The sequence below is a fragment of the Apium graveolens genome, chromosome 3 (genome assembly GCF_009905375.1).
Source record: "Apium graveolens cultivar Ventura chromosome 3, ASM990537v1, whole genome shotgun sequence".
Lineage (NCBI taxonomy): Eukaryota > Viridiplantae > Streptophyta > Magnoliopsida > Apiales > Apiaceae > Apium > Apium graveolens.
The window spans coordinates 149,984,323-150,009,817 of NC_133649.1; positions in this window are offsets into that span (position 1 = coordinate 149,984,323).

A 25,495-nucleotide genomic window follows, 5' to 3' on the forward strand; every position below is an offset into this window, starting at 1 on the left:
AAGGGACGGCTGTTGCAGGGAGGAGTTGATCTGGGCAGAAAAACGATCGAAACGGTAGTCTTTTTGCTGCAAATGGAGCTCGCCGTTGTTTCGCCGGAATCGGCCACCGGCGTCGGGTTTTCTGGGCTGTTCTTCTTCGCCCCGAGTCGACCCGGTTACGACCCGGTGTACGACCCGGGTTTGATCCTGAAAGTCAATTCGTTTTTCCTGTTAATGTTTCTGAATACTAATTAATTATTTGTGTTTTATTAAAACTAAAATCAGTTTAAATAAATTCTAAAATTCTAATAAAATCAGATTTAAATTCTGAAATTTTTTATTAATAATTCCTAAATTATTTTATTAATTTAGAAATTCGAATTTAGTTATTTAATTAATTATTTAATTGTTTATCTAATTATTTATCTATTTACTTATTATTTAGTAATTAATTAATTAATTAATTAGTAAATAAGGATTAAAATTAATCGAATATTATTATTAAAGGATCGATAATTAATTAAATAAAACGAGTAACTCGTATCTATACGAGTAATTGAACGATAAGTTAGATTATTATTCGAGTGATAGTTAATTATTCGAAGAATATTAGAATAATTATTCGTAACGAATACTTAAATACAGATAATCGATTAAATCGTATAAGTTGTAATAATTACCGTAATAATTCAATAATTATATGAGAAAGGTGAATAACTCGTATTAACACGAGTAGTTGATCGATGAGTTGGGTTATGATTCGAATAATGATTATTTATTCGATAAATAACATAACAGCTAGTCTTATCGATTATTTATTTGTAAATAATCGATCTAATCAAATAAGTAATAATAAATTTTAAATATTTGTAATAAATTGTAATTAATTCTAATAATTAGGGATTAATTATTTTTAAATTATTAAATAATTATTTATTAATTATTTATTAGTTATTAATTATTTATTAATTATTTTAAAAATGATTAATTATTTCGATAAGTAATCAAATAATTTTCAATAAATCATAATAAACTCATTTTAATTCCAAAAATTATAGAAAAATCATTTTTGACTCTGATTTTTCTTAAATAATTATTTAAAAATTATTTTAGGGTTTAAAAATATTTTAATAATTATTTATATTGAATAATAAATTGAATGATCAGTGTTTAATTGATACTAATTAGACCGTTAGTCCAATTTGGGTGAAATGAAAGCCCTTTGACTCGGAAAAATGAATTCTTTTCATTAAAAATAATATTAAGGCCTACTTTCATCTAGAAATTAGTTGAATTTATTATTTGTTTGATTATCGGTCGAAGTGCGTGCCGAGACGAGTCTGAAAAATTCCGGAAAAATGGGAAACGAGGCAGATGATGATCAGTGGAGCGATCAGCAAGTCGATTTTAATTCTAAAAATTATTCTAACTATAAAAATGATTATGTGCTTATGTGTTTATGTGCATTAAGTGGTTAATCGAGTCTTACTTGCTAATATGTAATATACGAGTCAGTCATATGCGCATGGGTAGATAATCTGAACGATGTGAAGTCGATTCAAGATGCAATTGAAGTACGAAATGACTTAACCAGTCTATTTTTCTAACAGAAGATAAGCCAACAAGGCAAGTTGAGTAGGTGATGGACGAAGGTGATTTAATTACAGTGAGTCACGCAGAAGGCAAGTTTCTCCCCTATTCTATTTTCAGAATAGTGATATTTCTTCAAATTCTTATCACACTTGTACTCTTTTGATTCTCTTTTTCATATTTCATTTCGATTCTTGCTTATCCTTTTCATTTGAATTTATTTTTCATATTCCAATTGTTACTCACAATTATTGATATATTCTGGTGATTAGAATATGTCAAAGCATACCGATTGTTCTGGTTGCTACTCCAGGGTCTGGATAATAATACTTTGGGGATTAAGTTTACTTAATCCTAAGGACCGGGACATAACCAGATCCTTGAAATGGGTCATAGTGCCTGGGTGCCCGATTGGATCTATATAGTAAGATATAGATCTGCACTGTATCATGGCTGATCAGCAGGGTATAGATGCGAACTTATGTCCAGTTTAGTTCGTTTGTATTCGCCAGTAATGGCCTTCTTTCTATTCTCGCGGGATATATCTTTGCAGATGTACCCGGGTTACGGATTCATTAAAATTGCTTTAACACTGTTTATATATTTGCGAACTTGTTGAGCAATTTTTGGCTCACCCTTTTTGTTGTTATCCACCTTATTATTTTCAGTTAAGAAGGAATATGAAACCCATCAGGATTCGAGTGGTAAAGAAGCGGGTCAAGCCTCCGGATCCTCTCATACCCAAGGTGTTGATCCCGATCCAGGAAGAAAGCTTTGAGTTGCCGGAACAGGTGGCGTGTAGATAGTTGGTGTGTGTGTTAGAATAAAAGATGAACTTAGTTTAAAACTGATTAGACAATGGTTTGTAATAAAAAGAGTTTGTGAGATTTTGGATTTGGTTTGTAATAAAGTAGTTAGTGGTTCTTATTTTCATACCTCAACCTAAAAAAGGATCTTGGTTAGTATTAAAGGGGTTTAGATTCATTTTTTCATTATTTATTAATCAGATTGTACATGTTTGGTGATTAGCTAGTAACCCCAGACTTATACCCCGGGTCTGGAGGGCGTTACAGGTTTGGCATCAGAGGTGTAGGTTTGGTCCCTGAAAACAAGAACATTAAGGTTAAGATAAGATAGGGAGATCACATAGGATATGAATAGTCAAATAGGAAGAGCAGTCTTAGGATGTAGGTTAGATTAGAATAGGGAAGTGTAAATCTTAGGATTGTTTAGTGACTTTTCTTCTTTTTTTATATTATCAGATGGCGTCATCAGGTTATTCAGCTTCTTCTGAGAGGACAGTCACCGGGCCAGTAGCACCAGTTGTACCTCCAGTATCTGAGTTCATGTTTCCTCCTCTTCCCCTCCACCACCATTGCCATAGGAGCCAGTACCTCCAGTACAGGGGATAGTCCATGACCCTATAGAGATGTTTGATCCATTTGAGTTCTTTGAGCCGATGATTCCACTACCAGTAGAGCATCAGTTTATACCGGAGATTGAGCCAGAGTTACCACCACCACTAGTGTTGCCTCCTATACCAGTGCATGCCCCAGAGCCAGACGTATTTCAGACGATTCCAGTCGAGGGGATGGGAGAGCATGATGTGGATTTACAGTTAGGGTTACCACAGCAGGGTGCAGGTATACCGAGGGTTCCGTCGCAGGAGTCAGTGGGTCAGGTTGCACAGTCATATATGGTACCATACCATGAGTACAGGGTTATGAGAGATGATGTGGAGGATTGGAGAGCACAGTGCAGGGAGATTACACATTAATTTGACCAGAGAGACCGAGGACCGTTAGCTGCCCTACAGTTTGATTACTTTATGAGGCAGAGGTTACAGTCGGTGTTGATGAGTGCTACTTGGGAGCTGGATGATTTGACTCATGAGGGACCGCCTTCTTTTGCGGAGTTTTACAGGATATTCCGTTTGGCGCAGACTTTGGTTCAGGCACTCAGGGAGGAGCTGAGGCGTATTCCGCCAGGGTTTTGAGATATTGACTTCAGAAGACAGATGTATATAGATGCAGCATAGTATGACATAGTGAGTAGTGTGTATGTGTATAGTAGTACTTTGACGGGTAGCAGTTAGTTTGACTTATAGCCGCGGTGATAACCAGCAGAGCGAGACTTTTTGTATCAAGCATTTACACCTGAGGCTGGTGTCATATATATATAAAATGAACTTTTTCAAATTTCTTTTATTTAAATTTCAGTCTTTACTGTTTTACAACATTTACCTTTACTTTATTATTTTACAGCTTTTCGCATTTTAAATTTTGTCGAAAAAAAGAAGAGAAAAGAACTACCATTTTATTTAACTGTTTACATTTCCTGTTTTTATATTAAGAAACTGTTTTCTTTCTTCGAACCATGTTATTAATACAGGATAAAGTGTTTTCTTACCTACTATCAATTGTTTATTAAACTGTTAAAGAAATATCACTTGTTTTATTATCAGAAAATGACACAAAAAAGAAAGACTAGGACTGAGACTTCCAACATCAATTCCGAAGGACAGACTAATGAGACCATGAACCAAATGTTCCATCTGATACAATAACATATGGTAATGATGCAACAACAGATGGAGCAACAGCAGCAGCAGATTCAACAACAATTGTTATAACAGCCACTTCGTCCTAAGCCCCAAATTCCACCAGCTATACCTATTGTTACTTTCAAGCAGTTTCAGTCGGTTAAACCTCCAGAATTTGATGGGACAACTGATCCTATTAAGGCTACCACTTGGTTGAAAGAAATAGAGAAAGCATTTACACTAGTAAAGGTAGGTGAAGACCAGAAGACTGACTTTGCTAGTTATCTGTTGAAAGGAGAAGCAAATTATTGGTGAAAATCTAAAAAGGCTTTGGAGGGTAAAGATGTTATTGTATGGGATAGGTTTAAAGAGCTGTTCTTAGAAAAACATTTTCCTCGCTATGTGAGAAATCAAATGCAGATAAAGTTTTTGGAACTAAAGTAGGGAAGCATGTCCGTGACAGAGTATGAAGCCAAATTTACTAAATTAGCTAGGTTTGTTCCAGAACAAGTGGATACTGAAGAGAAACGAGTTCAAAGGTTTCAAGAAGGGTTACGACCGTGGATCCGTGGATAAGTTACAGTTTTTTAGTTGACAACGTATACCGCCGTAGTCCAGAAAGCTTTGATCATCGAAGGGGAAAGCGAAAGATCTCAAAAGGATAGAGGACAGGAAAGTTTCCAAGACCGTTCCAGCAGAAAGCTGGGATTTCAAGCCCGGACAAATTTGAATTTTAAAAGGATAGGACAAGGTACCCAGAAAATAGGTAATCATTTTCAAGCCCCCAAACAGCAGGGAATTGTCAGAGTCCCAGTGCCGTACTGCAGAACTTGTGGATGCAAGCACACCGGCGTATGTATCAAATCAGATGTGACATGTTTCAAATGCAAGCAGAAAGGGCACTATTTTAATGAATGTCCCACGGGAAAAATAGCAGAAATTACTTTCTACTAGTGCGGAAAGAAAGGGCATATTGCTAGGCATTGTAAAGGACCAGCAATAGCAGCTAGTATTCCGAAAGTATTGGCATTAGCTCCGCCACCGCCGCCTAATCAACCCAGAGCAAGAACTTTCAACATGACAATGAAAGAAACAGTGCATAGTCCTAGTGTAATCGCATGTTCGCTTTTGGTGAATTCCGTAGATTCAAAAGTATTAATTGATTCTGGAGCTACCCGTGCATTTATTTCTGAAGAATTTCTTGATAAATTACATTACGAAATCGAATGGTTGGGCGAGACATTAATTATAAAATTAGCGAATGACGATCTAGTTCTAGTAGATCGAGTATGTCCTATGTGCGATATCGAAATAGCTAGACATTATTTTTCTATGGACTTGATTCCTTTTAAGTTAGGAGAGTTTGACGTCATTTTGGGAATGGATTGGTTAGCTTGTCATAATGCTCAGATCGATTGTGCGAATAAGAAAGTCAAATTACGAACTGCGGAAAATGCAACGGTAATGTTCAAGGGCGGAAAACAGCGGAAGAAATTTCTGACTGCGATGCAGACCAAATGATTGCTTCGACAAGGATGTGAGATGTATATAGCTTACGTGTTAGATACTGAGAAAGAAAGTCCCAAAATAGAAGAAATTCCAGTAGTATGTGAGTTTCCGGACGTCTTTCCAGACGAGTTTCCAGGGTTACCGCCAGATCAAGAAATTGAGTTCACGATTAATCTAGCACCAGGTACAGAACCAGTTTTGAAAGCTCCATATCGAATGGCTCCAGTCGAGATGAAGGAATTGTCAACGTAATTGTAAGATCTTCTAGACCGAGGCATCACACGACCTAGTGTATCCCCATGGGGTGCACCGGTACTGTTCGTGAAGAAGAAGGACGGCCGCATGCGACTATGCATTGACTATCGAGAATTAAATAAGCTCACTATCAAGAACAAGTATCCTTTACCGAGAATTGATGATTTGTTTGATCAGCTAAAAGGAGCCGCATGGTTTTCAAAGATAGATTTGCGATAGGGCTATCATCAATTGAAGATTAAAGCTGAAAATATTTCCAAGACTGTATTCCGTAGGAGATATGGACATTATGAGTTTCTTGTAATGGTATTCGGTTTGACCAACACGCCAGCAATATTCATGGATCTGATGAACAGGGTATTCAAAAAATACTTGGACAAATTCATGATCGTATTCATTGATGACATCTTGATTTACTCAAAGAAGGAAGAAGAGCATGTCGAGCACTTGAGGATAGCTTTAGAAATTCTAAGAAAAGAGCAACTGTACGTGAAATTCTTGAAATGTGAATTCTGATTGAAGAAAGTACAATTCCTAGGGCACATCATCAGTAGAGAAGGTATCCAAGTCGATCCAGTGAAGATTGAAGCTGTGTTAAATTGGGAAAGACCAAAGACACCGATAGAAGTTCGAAGTTTCTTGGGATTGGCAGGATATTATAGAAGATTTGTTAAAGATTTTGCGAAAATAGCAACGCCATTGACCAAGTTAACTCGAAAAAGTGAAAAGTTCGTATGGGATGACAAATGTGAAGATAGTTTTCAAGAGCTGAAGAATCGGTTAGTAACTGTACTGGTACTCGTATTACCAGACGAGCATGGAATTTTTGTCATTTATAGTGATGCTTCGTATCGCAGATTAGGATGTGTACTGATGCAACACGGTAATGTCATTGCATATGCTTCGAGACAACTCAAACCTTATGAACAGAAATATCCTATGCATGATTTGGAATTAGCAGCGATCGTATTTGCATTGAAACTTTGGAGACATTATCTCTACGGTGAGAAATGCGGAATCTATACAGATCATAAAAGTCTGAAGTATATCTTTACGCAAAAGAAATTGAATATGAAACAACGCCGATGGCTGGAATTGATTAAAGATTACGATGTTATGATCAATTATCATCCAAGGAAAACAAATGTTGTAGCAGATGCGCTAAGCCGGGAAGAAAGATTGAATTTGTTAACTTCATGTGAAGAATTAGCCAAGGAATTTGACAAGCTGGAAATTGAAATTCGTGTTCCCAATGAATCTACGGAGGCTATCTACGCTGTGACTTTTCAACCAGAGTTACTAGAAAAGATTCGTCATTGTCAAGAAGAAGTGATGAGTCAAGATGACGACTTAACTGGAGAAGAAATTATAACTCAGAAGGATAATGAAGGAATCCTACATTTTGCATCAAGAATCTGGATCCCCAACGTGGCAGAACTGGAAGAAGAAATATTACGAGATGCGCACAGTTCGAAATATTCCATTCATCCAGGAAGTACAAAAATATACCGCGATCTGAAGGAAAACTTTTGGTGGCCGAACATGAAGAAGGAGATAGTAGAATGGGTAAGTAAATGCTACACATGCCATCGAGTTAAAGCGGAACATCAATGTCCGAGCAGATTACTGCAACCATTAGATATTCCAGAATGGAAATGGGAACATCTAACAATGGATTTTATGGTAGGACTTCCAAGGACTAAAGCAAATCATGATGCGATATGGGTAATCATTGACAAACTAACGAAGTCGGCACATTTTCTACCGATTAACGAAAGATTTTCACTTGACAAGCTAGTGCACTTGTATCTCAAAGAAATTGTGATGCGACATGGAGTCCCAATATCTATCGTGTCTGATCGAGATCCCCGTTTCAACTCAAGATTTTGGAGACAATTTCAAGAGTGTCTTGGAACTAAACTAAACATGAGTACGGCTTATCATCCGCAAACTGATGGGCAAAGTGAAAGAACTATCCAAACAATTGAAGACATGTTACGAATTTGTGTAATTGATTTTGAAAGGAGTTGGGATGAGCATTTATCTTTGGTTGAATTTTCTTACAACAACAACTATCACGCAAGCATTGGAATGCCACCGTACGAAGCGTTATATGGAAGAAAATGCAGATCACTAGTATATTGGGATGAAGTTGGAGAACGTAAGATTTTGGGTCCAGAATTAATCTAACAGACTAAAGAAAAGATAGAACTTATTCGAAAGCGATTGGATGCAGCACAAAATAGGCAACGCAAATATGCAGATCAAACAAGGAAGGATATGGACTACCAGGAAGGAGAGCATGTGTTACTCAAAATATCGCCATGGAAATGATTAACCAGATTCGGTAACAAGGGAAAATTAAAGCCACGATACGTCGGACCGTTTAAAGTCTTGAAAAAAGTGGGAAAAGTTACGTACGAATTAGCTTTACCGCCTCATATGCAACATATTCACAATGTATTTCACGTGTCGATGCTTAAGCGATATAATCCTGATTCTAGGCATGTCATAGAATATGAATTGATAGATATCCAACCTGATTTGTCTTTTGTAGAACAGCCGATAAGAATTTTAGATCAGCGAGGGAAAGTATTGAGAAATAAGGCTGTATCTTTAGTGCAAGTTTTGTGGAGAAACCCTATGGTTGAAGAATCAACCTGGGAACTTGAGAGTGAAATGTTAGAGAAATATCCTCTGTTGGTGAGATGACGTAGCTGTATGAATAGTTACGTGATGACTCAACAAAATAACAACACTAGAACAGGACATGTTAATAATACTACGTCTACACAAGGAATCCAGAAGAAGAATGATTAGACACATACAAGAATCAGAACACAGTATTACAAGTGCAAGTCTATTTGAAGTCATAGAAAGAAGATCATTCAGTGATCAGGCCTCTGTGAAAAATAAACAATCAGAGGACTTGTTGTTTTAATACAGTTGAAGATTCAAGTATAGAAATCAAGTGATTCTAGTAGAAAACAATCTATAGAACTCATGTCAGAATTCATTAACAAGGAACAATCAGAAAGGATAAGGATATTCAATTCAGGGCTAGTAATTTGTGAACCAGACCAGTGCACTAAGCGTCAGCATTCCAGGATTGATCATTCAAGTCTACAAAAGAAGTGGTAAGTGATTTCAAGATCAAGTTCAAAAGGGATTCAAGTCAACATTCCAGGAGTTGTTGGTCAAGCAAATAGCATGTATAAAGATTTGGCTAAGTAAAGAGCACTCTAGGAGTAGAAATCGACTTATGGAATTCAAGAAAATCTACTAGTCAATTCTAAGGAGTTAATAGTCGAATGGAGTGTATTGTAGAAAAGTTACTAAGGCATGGAAGTGCAAAAAATTGACTACCTCATTCTACTAGTCGATTTTGGTATTCCAAGAATTGACTAGTAGCTACTTAGTATGAAATCAAGGCAAACAACTTTTCTCTTGTCATAAATCGACTTCTAGAATGTTGACCAAGTCCACTAGTCAATTTTGTAAGGTATCTAGTCGATTAGTAGTGATTCCAACAAGAAGCTAAGGCAATCAACTCACTTGGAGTGCAATTCGACTAGTAGACATCAAGTCAAAGTTCCAATCGACTACTGCAATCGACTACTAGGGACTTGGGTTATTTTGAAGTGCAGCAAATTAGAATGCTTGGACCAGAAGAAGCCACATATTCAATTTGGTTTTAAGTCTACAATAAAACAGAAATCTCAGCATTCATTCAAGATAGATTTCTTCACCAGCAAACTGAGAAGCTTTTATGGAGAGCATTACGGAGCATTCAAGTTCATATTAATTGCTTTGTAACTGTACTGTTATGCTGTTGAAATTTATGTAGAAGCTAATCAATTGATTAGATTTTAGCAACATTAAGGTTTATATCAATCGAAATATATTCCTTGAATTGTGTTGTGTTTTTACTTCCCAGCATAAACTAAGAACTTGTTTTGAATCGGAATTAATTGGTGGTATCATATTCAACCCCCCTTCTACGATACCTTAGGACCTAACAATTGGTATCAGAGCCTACTGATCGATATACAGATCAGATTCGTAAGATTAGTACGTTCTGTATTGGTTTTGGTTATTACAGAGTCCGGGAGTTCTTTCGGTGTGTAGAACTGATTGAGATTAATTTTTGGTCGTAGTGTTCTTGATTGTTATGGATTGGTTGATTGATTGGTATTGGTGGATTTTGACTGTTTGGGTTATCGTATTTTGAGACCTTATATTGCTGAATTTTTGTAGATATGAAATTATGAGTACTCGGACAGTTAGTGGCATCAAGGTTCCTTCCTTCAGTAACGTCAGTGAAAATAACTATAAATTATGGAAGAAAAATATCACTCTATTTATTTCAGTAGTAAACTATGATTACAAGGGAATTTTAGAGAGTGGTCCGTTTGTACCAAAAAAGGACATTTCTGTACCTACAAATTTGGACAGTAGAGTTCCTCAAGAGTTTATCCCAAAGGATCCGTCTGAATACACTGATAGGGATAAGGAATTAATCTCTTTGGATGCAAGTCTTCGATCAATTTTATTTGAGTCAATGGATTCCAACACGCGTAATCGGATTAAGGATTGTGTTAGTGCTAAACACATATGGGAAACCTTGAAGCTATTGTGGAGGGAACTGAACACAAGAACAGATTGAATTTTCTAATGTCTGAGTACAAGGAGTTTAAATCTCTTTCCGGTGAAAGTATCAAACAGTTGCTTGGAAGGTACACCCAACTTCTGGACGAAATGAGTACACTTGGGAAGAAATACTCACAGAAACAGATAAACAGAAAGTTTATTCTTACCTTGCCCAATCATTTGATAAATAAAGTGTCATCCAATGTAGAAGGATTGGATTTGAATACAATGTCATTGGATGAGCTTTATGACAAGTTGAAGACCTGTGAAGCTGAGGAAAAGCAGAGAAATATCAAACATGGGTCTGGGACAGTGAACAACAGGAACAAGACTATAAATGAATCAACATGTCCTGTAGTAGAGGAATACATAATTCCTGAAGAAAAGGTTAAAGGATCACTGTCTTCGGAAGCTTCTACAAGTGGATCAAATCTGACTGGAAATGAAGAAGCTACAGATTACTATTATACTTTGGAAGAGCTTGAGAAATTAGAAGATCAAACTATGTTTGAGATGGCTTCTAAATATGGTGCAATTAAATTCAGAAGAAATTCCAAATATAAGGTTAAGTCATCTAGTGGAGACAGTCAAGATCTTGAAAATGAAGAATCTACAGAGTCAGTATCCAGTGAATGCTGCAAGGAACAGTTGATTGAAGGAAGCACACATGAACTGTGTGATGGTGAAGAAAAGGGACACTCTAACAGTGAACTAGAAGAGTCCACACAAGCAAATGAGAAAGAAGCTTTTCTGAAAAGGAATGAAGATGGACAAAAGAAGCATCAGGACAAAGAATTAATCGGTGATGAAAAGCACTGAAATGGTACAGATGTAGAGGAAGAAGAATGCAATGATCCAACATTAATGGAAACCTCTTCATCGCATGTATCTTCTGAGACCACTACTAATATATCCTGGCATGATTGCAAATATTCTGATAAGGATAGAAGGTAGAATTGTTTCAACTTCATGCTAGTGTGATCAGCTTTAAAGAGGAAATAGATAGAATAAAATCTAAAAATAGATTGCTGCTCACTAGACAAGAAGAACTAGGCCTAATTACTGTTGAATTAGATAATCTTAAGAAATGTAATGAATTCCTAGAGAACATGGTCAAAGCCAGTGAGGATTTAGATGTTGTCCATAGGAGTCAGATAGCTGAGTTAGAATCTAAGTTGAAAGCTTATCAAGACTCTTCTATTAGTGCAAAAGAAATTATTGACAACCAAATCGGTGGAGCCATAATTGACATTGGATCCAGTGATGTTGGACAAAAACATGTGATAGAATCAGAGAGTGTTGATAGTTTTAAATCAAACTCTTCAGATATATCGCAAGCTTCTGAAAAGGTCAATAATTTGTTATGCAAAAAGGCCACTCCTGATTCTTTCAATAAAGATGAGGTGCTTATTGAGGATTATGTCTCTAGTGATGAGGAGTCAACTGTAGAGTCATCTGAGGAGTTAACTTCTAATGATGAACCTAAAACTCACTTAAATGATAGAGATGTTCACAAGGCTAAAAAGAAAAATAGACGCAATAGAAATGGGAAGTTAGGTGTTAGCAATAAAAATGAAGATCTGCTAAACCCTAATTCTTCTAGGAAGTTATGCTTTAAATGTAATTCTGCTTCGCATCTTGCATATGCATGCACTGTGAGTAAAGTAGATAAAGATAAAGTTCATAATAAGCATAACATGCCTACCATGCCTAGTTCTCATACATCATGTCATAATTTTAAATGTATGTCATGTGCTTTTAATAACTTGTCTTCTTATCTTAACTTGATACATTTGCCATCTAGTACTTGTAAGTATAATGATAAGAACATGAGTAGAAAGCATGATAGGGCATAGACAGTTAGTCTTCCTAAGGTTAGGAAGGCAACTTCTACTTGGACGCCTAAAGGCATTCTTAAGGCTTCTAAAGAGAAGAAGGAGACAGTCGATGAGAAGCAAAAGCATGTTAAATTTGCATCTGATATTGTTCATAATGTGAATCTCTCTAAGTCCCCTGGACCCAATTTAGTTTGGGTACCAAAGAAAACTTGATCCATAATGTAGACAGGGCAAGAAAAAGTGAAGTGGACCATGTGAATTGTGAACATTGGATGTTTATATGTGGCATCATAAACTCTTGATAATTCATATCATTAGTTGGTGGTGATATTTGTAGTACTATAAACCTCTGATAAATCTAGTAACAAATGTTGTTGATAGCTTTATCACTAGTTAGTGGTGAGATTTTGATGATAGTGAGATATTTTAAATTACTTTTTTCTGAAAAACTCACTAAGATCAAAATCATGTGTGTAGCATAGTTGAACATACTTCAATTTCTATGGAGTCTGACAATTAATGAGTTCTTGATTGAATATCATAATTTGTAGTAGACTTAGTGGATAGTTAATTATGTTTGATTATGAGGTTCTATTTTTGTCATTATTAACATCTAATGACAGCAAGCTCCTAACCTAAGTAATCAGAGGGAAGACAGCTTAGACAATCTAGATGTTGAAGATCTTTCTGATGATGAAGATAAACCTGAGGTTGTTCCAAATGAAGATGTCTATGAAAATGATCTTGTCAATAATCAAAATTCTGATTCAGACTCTGATGGGCATGGTTCTGAGATAAGCAAAGATAGTCAATCTATTTCTGGAACTAGTTCTCAAGATTCAAATTCTGAAGGATTAATTAACAGTGGTGATAGTGGAAGTGGTTCAGATGTAGTAATGATAATGGAAATTGGAAGAAGCACAGTCATATCATCTTTGGAACCAATCCACAAGCTTCAGATTCTAGATCATGGTGACAACAACTCAGGGGGAGCAAAAGAAGAAGAACAAAGATCCACTGGTCAGACTTAACATAATTTTGAAAATGCTGAGTTATCAAGAGCCAGTCTACCAAGACGTAAGAATAGTGTAAAAACCATCCTTGGCACTTCATACTTGGTGTTTTTGATACTAGAGTAAAGGCTAGAGGATCAGAAGAAGGAAAAGAACAAGGATCTACTAGTCAGACATAACACCACATTGAAAATTAAGAGGACACTAAAGAACATATCTACTGAGACAAAGGGTTTGGTTTCAATATTATTCCCAGAGTCCAGTTCGTAAGTGATCCAGATGATGGAGTAATGATTAGAAACGGCTACTGAGTGTGAATGATTATTTCTCTAGTTTTCTATCTGAAGAAGAAACTAAGAAAATTACAGAAGCTCTGATAGATCCGGATTGATTGGGTGATTGCAAAGCAAGATGAGCTCAATCAGTCAGCGAGCAGATTGTAGGGAAGCTGGTATCCAAACCAAATGACAATTTTGTAATTGGTACAAGGATAACCAGAAGTCAAACTGGATGACAATGGCATTATTACGAGGGACAAGGCCAAACTGGATGCTAGGCTATTGTTAGGAAGCAATATCTAATAGAAAGCACCAGTGATGAGACTTGAGGATATTACGACATATCAGGCACCTGCTGCACATTACACTTGGAATTGGACTCTAGTAGATGTGTACAAGTGCACTCCTGGTTGGTGAGTCAAAAGAGGAAGTCAATGCACAACAGTTCATGGACTTTGTAGTTGCAGACCTATTGGACCACGTATATCTCTTCTTCACAAGCTCACTTTAGATTGGTATGAACTAGTATACTACTCAAGCAATGATCAAGGACATGGTATGGCACTCTAACTGAAGTTACAGTTTAATATGAACTAGTAGAGTCGTCATATTAATAACTCTCTTATCACTAGGCACAAACATAATGTTATATATGTGCTCTGATATAATGATAATTTTATATGTTGGTCTACTAACAAAACTTGTGCAAGATTATTTGCTAAGTAATTGCAGAGTACGTATGGAGGAGCATGTTGGAAAGGTTATAATTCTTTTTGGAATTACTTCAAGCATGCCATTAGAATAATTCTTTTAGGAGCTCAAGCAAGTCAAAAGAACAATTCTCTTAAGAGCACAAGTAAACCGAAAGAATGATGGCAATACAAGTAAGTTAAGGATCTTTTGAAGATGTAAAATTTGGAAGATTCTGAACATGCCAAGACTACTTACCAACAGAAACCACTAAAGCTTGATCAGTACAACTCAGGTATAATGACAAGCTATAGAGGTATGACGAGCTCACTCTTTTACTCAAATGCTAATAGACAACATGTAATGTTCTCAAGATGCCAAAGTGCAAGGTTCCAAGTGGATCCTAGAGAATCCAATATTATAGCTATTAACAAGATTATTAGATATCTTAAGGGAATATCAACTCTTGGAGTAAAGTACCCTAAAAGATATTATGCTTAACATGTTTGGCTATATAGATACAGATTATGCAGGTTGTAAGAAAGACAGGAGAAGCATCTCTGAGGCTCATCTCGAGAAGCTGTCAACTTCGTGGAAGAAGATTAATTTCTTGTTATGATAAGAAACAACTTTAAATCCAACAACTCTGTGGAACACTCTATGACAAGGCACCTTGACAACATATATCATTTATTTCGAGAGCATGTCTTTTAGTCAAAAAGTCACTTGCATAAACATTTATTAAATCACTTGTTAAAGTTAATTTTCAAGACTGGTTTGCAAATGTGGGATATCATTCATTGCATATTAGTTGGAAATCCCATCTATAAGGAATTCTTAATATAAGTTCACAAGTACTAAATCTTCAATATTTAAAGGACTTGTGAATTTATCAGTAATTCGGTACCTCGTACTTAGTGCTACTATCTTGATTATCATGATTACAATATTATTTACATTTATGGTAGTTAAGTGTTATAGCATTAAGTTTGAATATTATTTTAATTGATTTAAATTATGACTGTAGACAATTCCATTCCACATTAGTCTCATAATTTGAATTGTATTAAATTAATATGCAGCATAGTTATTTGTATCTTGTACGAATAATTGTGATACTTTTAGTATTAGTGATATTATTTAGAATTTTTATTCTAAGTAATCAATGCTTATTTCTAAAATCACTGATATTGGAAGTTGAAGTATTTTCTAAGTCATGTGTGTAAAACTCTCAATATTTTATATGCTTAGAAAGTATTTCTAAAATTACTAATTATCCAAAGAGTGACTGCCATATATATAAGTCATATATCATACTGGTGATTATTCAATGATAATTATAAATATTTAAGTGCTAGTATCTAACTCATAGATATTTAGTATTTATTTATTTAATATTTATTTTGGGTAGTTTGGATTATGGAAATTGAAGCAATTCAGTGATGTTATTTGCTCCATAATTGAAACTAACATAAAATAAATAGGCAGCATGATTGATTATAACTAAATCTGTCAACAATTGATATCTAGTATATTGATTGTAACTTATGTGTTATAAGTTAATTATGAGATTTTGGTTTTAGTGAATTTAGAAATGTTCATATCTCAAGAATTCACTGAAATCATATCATGATTGTAGCATGATTAGTTGTGTGTAATTTTTGACTTATATCAGTTAATGATATTTAGTTAAGAGTTTAACTATGAACTAATTGTGAATTATTAGTATTTGTGACATTATTTAGAACTCCTCTAAGTAATTAATGCTTATCTTCAGTCACTTATACTAATATAGAAAGTGTGGAAATTTTTCTTGAGTACAACTATGGTCAATGAAGATTTTGTTGTATTAGAAGTAACCACATGTTGTTCACCTAGAATAATTTTTATACTTATTTGCAAATTCCTAAACACGTTGATAATATATGCAATACTCAATGGATCAAAGTATACGGAACTTAGAATATTTTTCTAAGATTGCAAACAAGACAATGTTGGTTAATGTTGCTTTATTTATCGAACCAGTATTATCTGAGATACTACAGTTGTTAGGAGTTGACAATTGTATGATATATGAAATTGAATGCTGATGTCTTTTTGATAGATAATTGGTATCCAATTCATTAATATCTTATTTTAATATTTAAAATAGGATGCAACATAATTATTGGTATCTAAAGTACTTGACAAGTATCAGTCAATGATATAATGTTAATATTTTGTTGCAGATAATTGTGAGATTTTAAGTTCTAGTGAATTTATATGAGTTGCTATATCTGAAAGTTTCACTATAATTTAGAATCAGTAGCATAGTCATTCTTGTTAAGATTGTTTATCAATACACAATGTTGTTGATAATCATTTTATAAAGATAGATTATGGAGCTTTTGACATGAATGAGAATTGCTTAGACTTTACCCTAAGTGATCAATGCGTTTACAAAAAAAAACTCATTCATGTTGAAAGACTAAATCTTTCTTTCTCTTCTTAATACTGCTAAGTCATCAGTCTGTGTCTTATAAAATCATTTATCTTTTTAAGCATAAAAACAGACTTGTGCACTCGAACAGTTTTAGGAGAAAATCAAACTTCTTTCTACATTGGTGATTGCTTATTTCATTAAAATCTTGTGAAATCACTACTGTACATCATTTTTCTCAAAAGATTAAATGCATAATTTTCATTCATTATAGATCTTAAGTGCATTTTTTCTCTATAGTGCCATATGTTCTGTAAAACAGGTTCAGCCTCCAATGGCCTTATTTCATTGATAGTCATGAGGTTGAAAACCTACAACTTCTATCCCAGACTGTAAAGACAAATACAGAAATAGAACCAACCAACACTCTCTTACCCCTAAAATGATGTATGAATTAGCGTGAGGGAGAAAGTGCCATAGTGCACAACATAAGGAGGGTTCTGACGCCAACCCAGCAGCTCTGTCTCCTATAAAGATGAGTAGCATTTAAATTAAGATAACTTTTAGCCCCCATACATCTTCTCAAAAAGATGTAATGGCTGAAAAGGCACAAAATAGTTACTAGATTCATCCTCTCAACAGGGTGCGTCTATTAAAATTCACCTGTCAGCCAGGGTATCCAATGTAGTGTCACCACCTCAAATATAAACAATTCTTGATGCACAAGGAAAGGTTACAGACACAAAGAATAAGTTGACAAAAACAAGAGTTTCAACCATTTTACGATTAGATTCGATTGTTTAAGGTTCTTTAATGGACCAATTGCCTTTACAGGTGTTAGGAGAGGATATTGATCCAATAGCCATATGTCAGTGGTCAGTGTCTACCTCCCCAGGACTAATAAATTTGGATGTATCTGCGGATAATGGATCTGACATAGGTGCAGATCGGCAACTTGTTGACAATGATTCAGATATTATCTGATGAGTCATAAGGAAATGTCTTCACAAATATTAGAAGGAAACTTTGCTCTTTATGCTAAATTCTTTGGATCATTGTTTACCTTCCCAGAGTTCAAATCTGGAACCCAAAAAGGGAAACTAGAAACTTGTAGATTATGACTCAGATTCATCTAACGAGTCTAACGAGGATGGGGATTTGCGAACTCCCATTGCACCACATATGACCTCCTTAAGGATGACATAGGTGATTTTCCTTGCAGGTACCGCTGGATTTTGGAGCTATGAGAGGAGTGATACACTTGTGAGAATGAGTGTAAACACGAGTGGAGAGAAGAGTGAAACACTCGTGAGGTGCACGAAACAGAATCCCACACTCACAGTGAGGAAGAAAGACAGAAACACCATATCCCATTTCCTATCCCTAAACATGGTTCTTGATACTTCTGGTCTCGATTCTATTTATGATTAGAACTTAACTCTTAGGAACCTAACATTTACAGATTGGATTAGAATACTTCGGGACCTTTGAGAGCTCACAATTGGTAACACTTGGTGATCTCACATTTGGGAGGCATAAAGAGTTGGGAAGATTGGTGAACATGATGATCAACAATGAAGTCATTCTTGCAGCATATAAAGGGCCATGGTTGATCAGACTATGACTTGTTATTTCTTTTCCAACCAAGTAATATATGAGAACTCCTTCAGACAACATCATACGTTCCTTCTCTAAGAGGGAGATAAAAGCTTATATAATAGTTTGGAGGATTCCTCAACTAAGGGGGAAAAATAGCAGGAAGGAGGAAAAAGGTAAAGCACATGTACACTACACCACACCATTGTTATTTGTAACTACGGATCCTATTGTATGGGAGAGGTGGTAAACACAAGGTGATTTCCTAGTGATCAGAAGAAGTGGTTTGGTTCATCACTGTTCTTCATAAGGGGAGAGGCTGTTTTCGAAAAGGGGAGTACCATTAGTTCTTATCTGCGAACCCTATTGTACGGGAGAGGTGGTAGATAAAGGTGATCTCCTTTAAGCAGTTGATTCTCATAGGGGGAGAAGCAAGAGAGATATGCGCTTCTCAACAGGAAATGTGGTTGTACAAAAGAAACTGCTGATGATTACTTCAAGACTGAGAAGTATTATCTGGCAGAGAGTTGAAGAACCAAGGAAATGAAGATGAAACTACTTGAAGATCAGTTCAGTGCTAAAGGAACAAGCATCTTTCATTTCAGTTACTCAAGAAATCTGGAAATGCGGTATTTGATCCAGAAAACTAGTAGCATTATTTACAAGTCCTGGTACATTACTTTTTCTAGTTGTTAGTTGAGTTATCCTCTCTATTTAATTTGTTTGTTAAGTTTAACAATCAAATAGGGGGAGATTGTTGGTGAGACGGCGTAGTTGTATGAACAATTACGTGATAACTCAACACAATAACAACACTAGAATATGACATGTTAATAATGCTACGTCTACACAAGGAATCCAGAAGAAGAATGATCAGACACATACAAGAATCAGAACACAGTATTACAAGTGCAAGTCTATTTGAAGTCATCGAAAGAAGATCATTGAGTGATCAGGCCTCTGTGAAGAATAAACAATCAGAGGACTTGTTGTTTTAATACAGTTGAAGATTCAAGTATAGAAATCAAGTGGTTCTAGTAGAAAACAATCTATAGAACTCAAGTCAGAATTCATTAACAAGGAACAATCAGAAAGGATAAGGATATTCAATTCAGGGCTAGTCGTTTGTGAACCAGACCAGTGCACTAAGCGTCAGCATTCCAGGATTGATCATTCAAGTCTACAAAAGAAGTGTTAAGTGATTTCAAGATCAAGTTCAAAAGGGATTCAAGTCAACATTCCAGGAGTTGTTGGTCAAGCAAATAGCATGTATAAAGATTTGGCTAAGTAAAGAGCACTCTAGGAGTAGAAATCGACTTATGGAATTCAAGAAAATCTACTAGTCGATTCTAAGGAGTTAGTAGTTGAATGGAGTGCATTGTAGAAAAGTTACTAAGGCATGGCAGTGCAAAAAATCGACTACCTCATTCTACTAGTCGATTTTGGCATTCCAAGAATTGACTAGTAGCTACTTAGTGTGAAATCAAGGCAAACAACTTTTCTCTTCTCATAAATCGACTTCTAGAATGTTGACCAAGTCCACTAGTCGATTTTGTAAGGTATCTAGTCGATTAGTAGTGATTCCAACAAGAAGCTAAGGCAATCAACTTACTTGGAGTGCAATTCGACTAGTAGACATCAAGTCAAGGTTCCAATCGACTACTGCAATCGACTACTAGGGACTTGGGTTATTTTGAAGTGCAGCAAATTAGAATGCTTGGACCAGAAGAAGCCAATTATTCAATTTGGTTTTAAGTCTACAATAAAACAGAAATCTCAGCATTCATTCAAGATAGATTTCTTCACCAGCAAACTGAGAAGCTTTTATGGAGAGCATTACGGAGCATTCAAGTTCATATTAATTACTTTGTAACTGTAATGTTATGCTGTTGAAATTTATATAGAAGCTAATCAATTGATTAGATTGTAGCAACATTAAGGTTTATATCAATCGAAATATATTCCTTGAATTGTGTTGTGTTTTTACTTCCCAGCATAAACTAAGAACTTGTTTTGAATCAGAATTAATTGGTGGTATCGTATTCAACCCCCCTTCTACGATACCTTTGGACCTAACAATTGGTATCAGAGCCTACTGATCCATATACAGATCAGATCCGTAAGATTAGTACGTTCTGTATTGGTTTTGGTTATTACGGAGTCTGGGAGTTCTTTTGGTGTGTAGAACTGATTGTGATTAATTTGTTGTCGTAGTGTTCTTGATTGTTTTGGATTGGTTGATTGATTGGTATTGGTGGATTTTGCTGTTTGGGTTATCGTATTTTGAGACCTTATATTGCTGAATTTTTGTAGATTTGAAATTATGAGTACTCGGATAGTTAGTGGCATCAAGGTTCCTTCCTTCAGTAACGTTAGTGAAAATAACTATAAATTGTGGAAGAAAAAGATCACTCTATTTATTTCAGTAGTAAACTGTGATTACAAGGGAATTTTAGAGATAGTTCATTTTGTACCAAGAAAGGACATTTCTATACCTACAAATTTGGACAGTAGAGTTCCTCAAGAGTTTATCCCAAAGGATCCATTTGAATACACTGATAGGGATAAGGAATTAATCTCTTTGGATGCAAGTCTTTGATCAATTTTAGTTGAGTCAATGGATTCCACACACGTAATCGGATTAAGGATTGTGTTAGTGCTAAACACATGTGGGAAACCATTGAAGCTATTGTGGAGGGAACTGAACACAAGAACAGATTGAATTTTCTAATGTCTGAGTACAGGGAGTTTAAATCTCTTTCCGGTGAAAGTATCAAACAGTTGCTTGGAAGGTACACCCAACTTCTGGACGAAATGAGTACACTTGGGAAGAAATACTCACAGAAACAGATAAACAGAAAGTTTATTCTTACCTTGCCCAATCATTTGATAAATAAAGTGTCATCCAATATAGAAGGATTGGATTTGAATACAATGTCATTGGATGAGCTTTATGACAAGTTGAAGACCTGTGAAGCTGAGGAAAAGCAGAGAAATATCAAACATGGGCCTGAGACAGTGAACAACAGGAACAAGACTATAAATAAATCAACATGTCCTGTAGTAGAGGAATACAAAATTCCTGAAGAAAAGGTTAAAGGATCACTGTCTTCGAAAGCTTCTACAAGTGGATCAAATCTGACTGGAAATGAAGAAGCTACAGATTACTATTATACTTTGGAAGAGCTTGAGAAATTTGAAGATCAAGCTATGTTTGAGATGGCTTCTAAATGTGGTGCAATTAAATTCAGAAGAAATTCCAAATATATGGTTAAGTCATCTAGTGGAGACAGTCAAGATCTTGAAAATGAAGAATCTACAGAGTCAGTATCCAGTGAATGCTGCAAGGAACAGTTGATTGAAGGAAGCACACATGAACGGTGTGATGGTGAAGAAAAGGGACACTCTAACAGTGAACTAGAAGAGTCCACACAAGCAAATTGAGAGGGATAAATAAATCCTGATTGTATAATTAAATATTGCATTAATTATACAAGGTATGGGCTGCTGGGCCCAATAAGAAGATGTATGACATTCAGACCAGAAAGGTTAACATGCTGATCAGGCCTGATGGACCAGATCAGGCCTGATGAAACAAAGAAGGCCCAAAAACCCTGATTATTAATTAATTTCATAATTAATTAATAAGGGAAAAATCAGCTATTGAGAAGAGTCCCGATAAGGATATAAATCCTTACAGATTAGCCTCAAGGGGACCTAAAAGGATAAGGAATCAGTTTCCTACCATCTAGGACTCCAAAGTCCATTCTAATTATGAGACTTGCCCACCAAGTCTCCTATACCAAGTCCAATTCAAGCACTCCCAACATCTATATAAGGGGCCTCACCCCACACATAAGAACTACATTTTTTGACTTGATCCTTGGCAATCAGCAAGGTACGTAGGCATCTTGTTAAGGAAGATTGAGTCACGAAACACAAGAGCAGTCAAATCGAGCCTTGAAGCTCACATTCCTTTTTATTAGATACAACAATTATATATATTAGTTTTAATCCATAACATTTGGCGCCGTCTGTGGGAAAGCACAACAACAACCATGGCGAGAACACGGAGAACAATTAGAGCTCTGGAGGAAGGAACACCATCAGGGACAACTCAGGTGATTTCGTCAACCGTGGAGATTCCTCCCCATTCAACTTATGCATCTACTCAAGGGGAAGCCCAGATAGGGACAACTCAACCTCAACCACAAGGGACAACTCCCCCGACTATTTAAGGTACGAATCCTCAAGTTCAACAAGTACATGTACCTGTGAATTCTCGACCTGTCGGGTATGAATATTCAACTATTGTTACTACTAACCCCCCTTATGGGATGCCCCTTCACCCTGAGGTTGGAGGAAGTGGATATGCTGGGCGAAGTGAAGCACGAGGGCAGTCGCCCCCTATATACGAGGTTTGGCTCTTATCCCCGAGGATCGCGAATTTTCTGGTCCTTACACTGAGAGAGACTCCGAATCTTCGGATGATGAAGTGGCCCCAAGAAGGAGGCGTCCTGGAAAAGAGCCGATGGCCGATGGAAGACAACGCCCTCAAAGCACCCCAGGGGCGAATCCCCAAGAAGTGCAGGAAAGGATCAGGGCTCATGAGGCTGAGATCCAAAGGTTGAGGCATGATTTGGAGGCTCACCAGGCCACCAGACCCCAGATACCTCCTAGGGGGAGAAATCCTCCTCCTGTCATAGACCTGGATGGTCCGGTATGAAGAAGGGCTGTCGTCCCAAGAACTGATCCAAGCAATCTCCTTCCCCTTGGAGATCCTGATGATCCAACTCCACCCTTCACAGAAGAGATAATGAATGCCCATATCTCAAGGAAATTCAAGATGCCCACTATCAAAGCCTATGATGGCACGGGAGACCCCGCTAATCATGTTAGGACATTCTCTAATGCACTGCTGCTGCAACCCGTGAATGATGCTATAAAGTGTCGGGCCTTCCCTCAAACCCTGTCGGGTATGGCTCAAAGATAGTACAGTCGCTTGCCCCCAAACTCTATTGGATTGTTCAGAGAATTAAGTCAGGCTTTTATTAAGCAATTCATCAGTGGAAGAGTCCATGAGAAAAGTTCAGCATCTCTTATGAGTCTTGTGCAGGGAGCTAAGGAATCCTTGAGAGATTACCTGAATCGTTTCACAAAGGAGGCTTTAAAAGTCTCGGACCTTGATGATAAGGTAGCCATGATAGCACTGCAACAAGGAACTAGGGACGAGTTTTTCAAGATGTCCTTGGCCAAACGTCCCCCTGAAAGCATGTTGCAGCTCCAAGAGAGGGCAGGGAAGTATATCAAGGTTGAAGAAAGTATGAGGAAGACCGTAGTAAGTAATGAGCCCACTGGAGGCAAGAAGCGGAAAACTGATTTAGAATATATTGCAAAGGACAAATATCCTAGAACCGAACAAAACCCTAATTCAACCCCCAAGAAGGGAGGACCTGGGCAAAAGTTCACTGAATACGCTAAGCTGAATGCTCCTAGAAGTCAGATTTTGATGGAGATTGAGAAAGATAGAGATATTCGTTGGCCTAAGCCCTTGAAGGTTGATCCCGCCAAGCTAGATAAGAGCAAGTATTGCAGGTTTCACAAGGATGTTGGCCATGACACCGATGAGTGTAGGCAGTTGAAAGATGAAATTGAGTTTTTGATTAGAAAAGGAAGATTGAATAAGTATACTGGAGATGGAGGGGACAGAAATAATAATGGAAGGAATAACTTTGAAGATCGTAGGAGGGACCAAGACGATCAGGGGCGGAATCCCCAACCTAGAGGGCCGGTTATAAATGCAATTTTTGGAGGACCGCGACGCCTCGAGAACCTGTGATAAACACGATCTTTGAAGGTCCAACTGTTGCTGGATTGTCCAAAAATTCCAGAAAGGCATATACTAATGAGGTTATGCATATTATTGGAGAAGCCCCGAAGAGGGCCAGGATAGAAGTAACATTGGCTTTTGATGATTCCGACCTAGAGGGTGTGAAGTTCCCTCATGACGACCCGCTGGTCATAACACCGATAATAGGAAATAGCCCGGTTAAGAGGGTCCTTGTGGATAATGGTGCTTCTGTGGATATCTTGCTCCACGACACCTTTCTAAGGATGGGGTATAATGACTCCCAGTTGACACCAACCGACATGCCGATATATGGATTTGCTGGAGTAGAATGTCCTGTGGAAGGGATAATCAAATTGCCAACCACCATAGGTACAGAACCAAGTCAAGCAACGCAGATGCTGGATTTCATGGTGGTAAAGGCTAGTTCAACTTATAATGCTATCATGGGGAGAACAGGGATACATGCCTTCAAGGCAATCCCCTCTTCCTACCATTCAGTCATGAAGTTTCCCACCCGAAACGGGATTGGAGAAGAGAGAGGAGATCAAAAAATGGCTAGAAGCTGTTATGTGGCCTCTTTGAGAGCAGACGGAGTCGGGGGGCAGGTTCTTCCTATTGAAGATATGGATGTCCGAGAAAATGACGAGAATAGAGGAAGGCTAGCAGAAGACTTGGTTTCCGTTCCTTTAGACCCCGAAAATCCTGAGAGGATGACTTTCATTGGAGCCACATTAGAGGAGCCCCTTAGAGGGCAGTTGGTGAAATTTTTGCAAGAAAATAGTGATGTGTTTGCATGGTCAGCAGCTGATATGCCAGGCATAGACCCGGAATTGATTACTCACAGGTTAAACGTGGATCCAAGCCGGAAGACAGTAAAACAAAAGAAAAGAAATTTTGCCCCAGAAAGACAAGAGGCTATAAAACAGGAAGTAGAAAAACTCTTAGAGGCTGGTTTTATTGAGGAGATTCAATTTCTGGAGTGGTTAGCAAACCCTGTAATGGTGAAGAAGGCTAATGGAAAGTGGAGGATGTGTATAGACTTCATTGATCTGAATGATGCATGCCCCAAAGACTGTTTTCCGCTGCCAAGAATTGATACTTTGATTGATGCCACTGCTGGACATGAGATGCTGAGTTTCATGGATGGATTTAGCGGATACAACCAGATCAAAATGCATAAGGATGACATTCTAAAGGTATCATTTATCACTGACTTTGGTGTTTATTGTTATCTTGTTATGGCGTTTGGTCTCAAGAATGCAGGAGCCACCTATCAAAGGTTGGT